Source organism: Bos javanicus, chromosome 5 (assembly GCF_032452875.1).
Source record: "Bos javanicus breed banteng chromosome 5, ARS-OSU_banteng_1.0, whole genome shotgun sequence".
In the NCBI taxonomy this organism is placed as follows: domain Eukaryota; kingdom Metazoa; phylum Chordata; class Mammalia; order Artiodactyla; family Bovidae; genus Bos; species Bos javanicus.
The window spans coordinates 56,953,328-56,960,498 of NC_083872.1; the positions used below are offsets into that span (position 1 = coordinate 56,953,328).

Consider the following 7,171-nt stretch of genomic DNA (forward strand, 5'->3'; position numbering starts at 1 on the left):
CCTCCATCCTGGCCTTCTTCTTCCTCACCCTTTGGGGAATCCCTGTAGGAGGGTCCTGCTGGTCACCCAGGAAGCAGGCACAGGCTGCTTTCTGCAGGACCATCCTTTCTATTACCACTGCAGATTGCCACCCGAGGGACAACTCCTTTCAGGAGGCAGTCAGCACGCTGCAGGTGACAGTGACCACTAGAGGCTGAATCTCTCCTCCTCTCTGTGTATCTTGGCTGCTGGGGTGGGCTCCAGGGGCATGGAGCCTCTGTGTCATTGGGGAATCCTCTCCTTCCACTCAGTGTCCATCGTCTTTCCTGACTTGGAGTCGGAGCTGTGATAAATGTGGATGGTGAGGAGATGCCCAGGGCACTGACTCTGGCTCCTTCTGCCCCTGCCTCTCTCATCAGCTCAGTGCCCCTGGTGGTCCAGCCACATTACTGAGTGGTATTCTTCTCATCCCTGTGAACCCCTGTATGCACAGCTGTTTTGGGATCCAGTCTCGGGTCCTTCCTCCAGTCTCCTGAGCAGGCAGCTCATTTCTCCTCTCCACCATAACCCTCATACAAATTGAGCTAATTCCTTTCCAATTATTGAACTCCCTGCTTGGGGGAGTTAGCATTCCAATTAATGATATGACATCAAGGTTCAAATCAGGCTTTTCTCTATGTCTGGGTGGTCTGGATGTTGTCTGTGGTGCCTGGCAGGGCAGGGTCTGACCACAGAAGGAGAGAGAGCAATGGAACCCAGCATCCAGGTATGTGGACAGAACATCTTCTTGGAGTCAAAGGGGAACACGTGTTAGAGCAGCTTTGTGTGAGTCCTTCCAACACCCATCCCAGCATCTGGGAGAAGTCTCACCATTGCTTGTGTCCCCTCATTCCCTTCATGTCCCCTCTCTTTTCTCTGACACCCCCACTGCTCTTCTGAACATCTTTCTGGTCCAGAGAGCCACTGTATCAGGAGAAACCTTATTCTCTTTTGCCCTCTCCTTCTAATCCTAGAGAGGCTGAGGGGACTTAGTCTTTCAGGAGGGACTTCTGTGAGCTGAGCCAGAGAGGAAACATGGTCAGAGGCTCACCAGCTGCCAAGGTCACACAGCCTGTTGGCAGCAGAGCTGGGCTTTGAAGTCATGTGTGTCTTGATTCCAAGTGTATCCCATTATAATAATCTTCATTAGAAAAATCCTCCTGTGATGTAAAATAGCCTGGGAGACCCAGGTCACAGGCTTCAGTAAGAAAAAAGGAACAATTTGATTGTAAACCATGAAATTTGGAATGCAAAACTTCTAATGTGTTGTGTGGGTGTGAGGATTGAGAAGTGAGAGGGGGCAGAGGGAAGCAGGAGGAGTGGGAGGACCAGGAAAGTGAGGTTGGCAAAGGTATTGTCATCCTTAAGGTTTTGTGTTGGAAATGCAATGGTATTGATGAGAAGCGGGTTAAGAGTACCTAAAAGCAAGCGCTGGAATCGTCGTCAGTAATAACTCACTGAAGAAGGTGAACAGGAAAATCTTGAGAAGTCCATGCCAGAGAGTCTGGAGCCTCCATGCCAACCAGCTTGGTGCATGTTCTTAATTGCTCCTGTCTGATCACTAACCAGACCTTATTCATCACAACCTGTGTGTGTCCGTCCCCTACAAAGCCATGTGGCTGTATCTGGCGGTCCTCTTGGGCCTGTACTACCTCCTGCGCTGGTAGCAGGAGAGGCAGGTGGTGAGCCACCTCCGGGACAAGTTCATCTTCATCACTGGCTGTGACTCGGGCTTCGAGAACCAGCTGGCCAGGCAGCTCTACCTGCAAGGCTTGAGGGTCTTGGCTGCGTGTGTGACGGAGCAAGGAGCAGAGCAGCTGAGGAACCAGACATCAGCGAGACTGAGAGTGTTGCTGCGGCCACCGAGTGGGTGAAGGAGCGTGTGGGGACAAAGGTACCGCCACATTTCTTGTTTGTTTACTTCTTCTTTCTGTGTGAGAGGAGACCCATTGTCAGCACCCTGGGGAAGAGTCCACAGTGTTTTCCTGGACGTGAAGTCCCACCTGCCTTCTTCACCTCACCCAGCTGATCAGATGAGCCTCTTCCATCCCTCACCCCTACCTCCTGACCTTGAAGGTTTGCAGTGTTGGGGAGAGATTTCCCTGATGAGACTGTGTCCTTGCAGACTAACTGTCTGGTGTCCCCTCTTCTCTCAACAGAAAGTCTGGGTTTCTTGCTACTGAGTGAGCAGGGTGATCAGGGTAGACTTTCTAGAGGAGGGGTGGAGGTGGGGGCTCTGGCTGAAAGTCTGCAAGGGTATCTGGGGGGCAGCACAGGAGCTGAGCTGTGTTCTCAGCACTTGATTGTGTTCTTACTGGTGACCCATAGACATTCCACTTGGGTATAAATGTCATTCACTTTCAAATGACGATATTGAGTTCTCAGGACTTGTCTAAAGAAAGTTAACTACCATGGAGTTATTTTCCTTTTCTCTTTGGTTTCTGTTTTCCTTCTATTCTCTGTGCTTTAAAAAAATAATATATATATATATATATATATATATATATATATATATATTTGGTTTTTTTTAATTGAAGTATAGTTGACTTAAAAATTTTCAAATACACACAATGTGATTCAGTTGTACACATACACATGTATTATTTTTGAAATCATTTTCCATTATAGAATATTACAAGATATTAACTATAGTTCCCTGTGCTATTCAGTAAACCTTTGGTGCTTGTTGTATATCTCATTTTTTAAATTAAAAGTTAGCATTCTATTCATACTAAGTCATACAAGTGGAATCAAAATGTCACAAATTTTTTAGTTAGGCAAAATTCATGACTTCTATGGCAGAAAGCAAAGAAGTAAAGAGCCTCTTGATGAAAGTGGAAGAGGAGAGTGAAAAAGCTGGCTTAAAACTCAGCACTCAAAAAACAAAGGTCATAGCATCTGGTCCCATCACTTCATGGCAAATAGATGGGGAAACAATGGAAACAGTGAGAGACTTTATTTTTGGGGGGCTCCAAAATCACTGCAGATGGTGACTACAGCCATGAAATTAAAAGATGCTTGCTCCTTCGGAGAAAAGCTATGACCAACCTAGACAACATATTAAAAAGCAGAGACATTTCTTTACCCACAAAGGTCTGTCTAGTCAAAGCTATGATTTTTCCAGTAGTCATGTATGGACATGAGAGTTGGACTATAGGAAAGCTGAGCGCTGAAGAATTGATGCTTTTGAACTATGGTGTTGGAGAAGACTCTTGAGAGTACCTTGGACTGCAAGGAGATCAAACCAGTCAATCCCAAAGGAAATCAGTCCTGAATATTCATCGGAAGGACTGAAGCTGAAGCTGAAACTCCATCACTTGAGGCGAAGAACTGAATCCTTGGAAAAGACCCCGATGCTGGGAAAGATTGAAGGCAGGAGGAGAAGGGGACAACAGAGGATGAGATGGCTGGATGGCAACACTGACTCAATGCATATTAGTGTGAAGAAGCTCTGGAAGCTGGTGATGGACAGGGAAGCCTGATGTGCTGCAGTTCATGGGGTGGCAGAGTTGGGCACGACTGAGTGACTGAACTGAACCGAACTGACTGATATGTATGTATACAAAAGGTCTTCTACTACTCTTGATAAAGGCTCGAGAAAGAACATCAAAAAAATAAAGAAGAGATGGAAAAATTGAAAAACATAAACTAAATGAGATGGAAGCACTGAATGTGAAATAGAAAAAATGAAACAAACTAGATAAAAGATCATCATCTAATCCAGTTGGTTTTAAACAGAGCTGTTCATCAGAAATATATCTGGAGATTTGGAGGAAAAAAAAGCATACCTGGGCATTTGTATTTTTCAAAAACCTCTAAGATAATTCTGATATGCATCTGGATTTTAAAGTGTTTATGGGTTTTTCTATTAAACGATAGTTTTGAGGATACAGAATCTATTATTTTTCTGTTGACCAATCATGATACAACCATATTGAGTAATAGTTACGTAGTCAAAATAGTAAAAGATGTTTATCAGTTTTCACAATCAATAGCCAGATTAAAATAAAAGATAATTACAATTGCAAAGTATAATGGGAACCTGATTAACCTAGCAATATAAAATAATTACATACAATTTGGGGGGTCAAGCAGAGTAATGTGATAAGTGGAAGTGTATACAAGCACATGTTTTCATCCACCCAGCCAGTCTATGTCTTTTGGTTGGGACATTTAACCCATTTACATTTAAGGTAATTATTGATATGCTGTGCTGTGCTTAGTCGCTCAGCCATGTCTGACTCTTTGCGACCCCATGGACTGTAGCCCACCAGGCTCCCCTGTCCATGGGTATTCCTCAGGCAAGAATACTGGAGTGGATTGCCATGCCCTCCTCCAGGGGGTCTTCCCAACCCAGGGATCGAGCCCAGGTCTCCCACACTGCAGGCGGATTCTTTACTGTCTAAGCCACCAGGGAAGCCCAGTTATTGATATGTATGATCCCATTTTCTTAATTCTTTTGGTTTATTTTCTGTTAGGTTTTTTCCTTCTCTTACGCTTCCTGCCTAGAGATGTTCCTTTAGCATTTGTCATACAGCTGGTTTGGTGGTGCAAAGTTCTGTTAACTTTTGCTTGTCTGGAAAGCTTTTGATTTCTCCATCAAATCTGAAGGAAAGTCTTTCTGGGTAGAGTATTCTTGGTTGTAGTTTCTTCCCTTTCATCACTTCAAATATATCGTGCCATTCCTTTCTGCCTTGAAGCGTTTCTGTTGAGAAATCAGCTGATAACTTGATAGGAGTTCCCTTGTATGTTATTTGTCATTTTTCCCTTATTGCTTTTAATATTTCATCTTTGTCTTTAATTCTTGTCAGTTTGATTACTATGTGTCTTGGGGTGTTCCTCTTTGGGTTTATCCTGATTCTCTGTGCTTCCTGGACTTGGTGATATTTCTTTTCCCACGTGAGGGAAGCTTTCAGCTATTATCTCTTCAAATATTTTCGCAGGTCCTTTCTTTCTCTCTTCTCCTTCCCAGACCCCTGTAATGCAAATGCTGATGTGTTTACTGTTGTCCCAGAGGTCTCATAGGCTGTTTTCATTTGTTTGTTTGTTTTTTAATATTTTGTTCTGCAGCAGTGATTTCCACCATTCTGTCCTTCAGGTCATTTATCCATTCTTTTGCTTCAGTTATTCTGCTACTGATTCCTTCTAGTGTATTATTATCTCTGTTTGTTTGCTTTTAGCTCTTCTAAATGCCTGGTAAACATTTCTTGCATCTTCTCCATTGCTTTCCCAAGATCCTGAATCATCTTTACTATCATTATTCTGAATTCTTTTTCTGGAAGGTTGCCTATCTCCACTTATTTGTTTTCTTGGGGTTTTATTTTGTCATCTCATCTGGGACATAAATTTCTGCTGTTTTCTTCCAGATTACTTTCTGTAATGTGGTTTTTGCTCTACTCCCTGTGGGATTGTGGTTCTTCTTGCTTCTTCTGTCTGCTCTCTGATGGAGGATGCTAAGAGACTTGTTGTGTAAAGCTTCCTGATGGGAGAGACTGGGTCAGTTTTTCCTTGCTCAGTAAAACTTTAATCCAATTATCTGCTGATGGGTGATGGATGGAGTTGTGCTCCCTCCCTGTTTGTTGTTTGGCCTGCAGCGATCCAGCCCTGGGGCCTACAGGCTCTATGGCCGGGTTAATGGTGACCTCCAAGAGGGCTTACGCCAAGGGAGACCTTCCAGGACTGCTGCTGCCTGTTCCTCAATCCCTTTAGTGAGCCCCTGCCAATCCAAGCCTCCAATGGCACCCCACTCCAGTGCTCTTGCCTGGAAAATCCCATGGATGGAGGAGCTTGGTGGGCTGCAGTCCATGGGGTCGCTAAGAGTCAGACAAGACTGAACGACTTCACTTTCACTTTTCACTTTCATGTATTGGAGAAAGAAATGGCAACCCACTCCAGTGTTCTTGCCTGGAGAATCCCAGGGATGGGGGAGCCTGGTGGGCTGCCGTCTATGGGGTCACACAGAGTCGGACACGACTGAAGCGACTCAGCAGCAGCAGCCAACCCAAGCCTCCATAGGAGACCTTCCAACATCATCAGATAGGTTTGCTTCAGTCTCCTATGGGGTCACTTCTCCTTTCCTCTGGGTCTTGGTGCACATGAGATTTTGTTTGTGCCCTCCATGACTGGAGTCTGTCTTTCCCCCAGTCCTGTGTAAGTCCTATAATCAAATCCTGATGGTCTTCAAGGTCAGGTTCCCTGGGCATTCCCAGTTCCTTTGTCAGATCCCCAGGCTGGGAAGACTGATGTGGGGCTAAGAACCTTCACAACACTGGGAGAACTTCTTTGGTATTTTTCGTTCTCCCATTTGTGGGTCATCCACCAGGTGGTTATGGGATTTAATTTTATCGTGACTCTGTCCCTCCTCTGGTCTCACTGTGGCTTCTTCTTTGTCTTTGGACCTGGGGTATCTTTTTTTGGTGGGTTCCAGCATCCTCTTGTGGATGGTTGTTCAGCAACTGGTTGTGATTTTGGTGTTCTCATTGGAGGACATGAGCACACATCCTTGTACTCTGCCACCTTGAACTGGAAGCCTCTACGCTTTTTATTTTATTTTTTTTTTGCTACAAATCTGCTGATGTTTGGCAGGGGATAGAGAGAACTTTAGTTTTTTTTCTTCTAAGTATAAATGTAAAGCATAATCATTGTGGAAACTGAGAGACATGCAGGGATTAAAACCAAACACTCTCAAAATCTCACCACCCAGATAAGTGTTGTTAATATTTTGGTGTACATGGTCTTATATTTTGCAGATATTTATCCTTTACTTTCTACTATATTAAAATATGTAGATTTAGAACATAAAAATTTCTTCAAAAACCTCATAAATTACCATTGAGAAAAATGCTACACATTAAAATAGCATTACTTATTAAAAAATGCTTCATGGTTTGAGACATAGTATTTCCTACCTTTTAATCACTATATTGAATGTAAACAATATCTCGTAAACTTCTTTCTACCCAAGTCGTTACACTATAACCGTGTATGTTTGATTGTATCTTTTTTTAAAAAAAGATATGTTGTTTGTTTATTTATTTATTTTTGGCTGCGCTGGGTCTTTCTTTACTTGTGGAGAGCAGAGGCTATTCTCTATTCGAGGTGTGTGGGCTTCTCTTGTTTCAGATCACTGGTTTTATGGTGCACGGGCTTCAGT

The 7,171-nt window shown here is 43.6% G+C and overlaps 1 pseudogene; it reads left to right on the plus strand.

The window, feature by feature from the left end:
• Nucleotides 1–2,214, plus strand: LOC133248841 (17-beta-hydroxysteroid dehydrogenase type 6-like; annotated as a pseudogene).
• The last annotated feature ends 4,957 nt before the right edge of the window (nucleotides 2,215–7,171 follow it).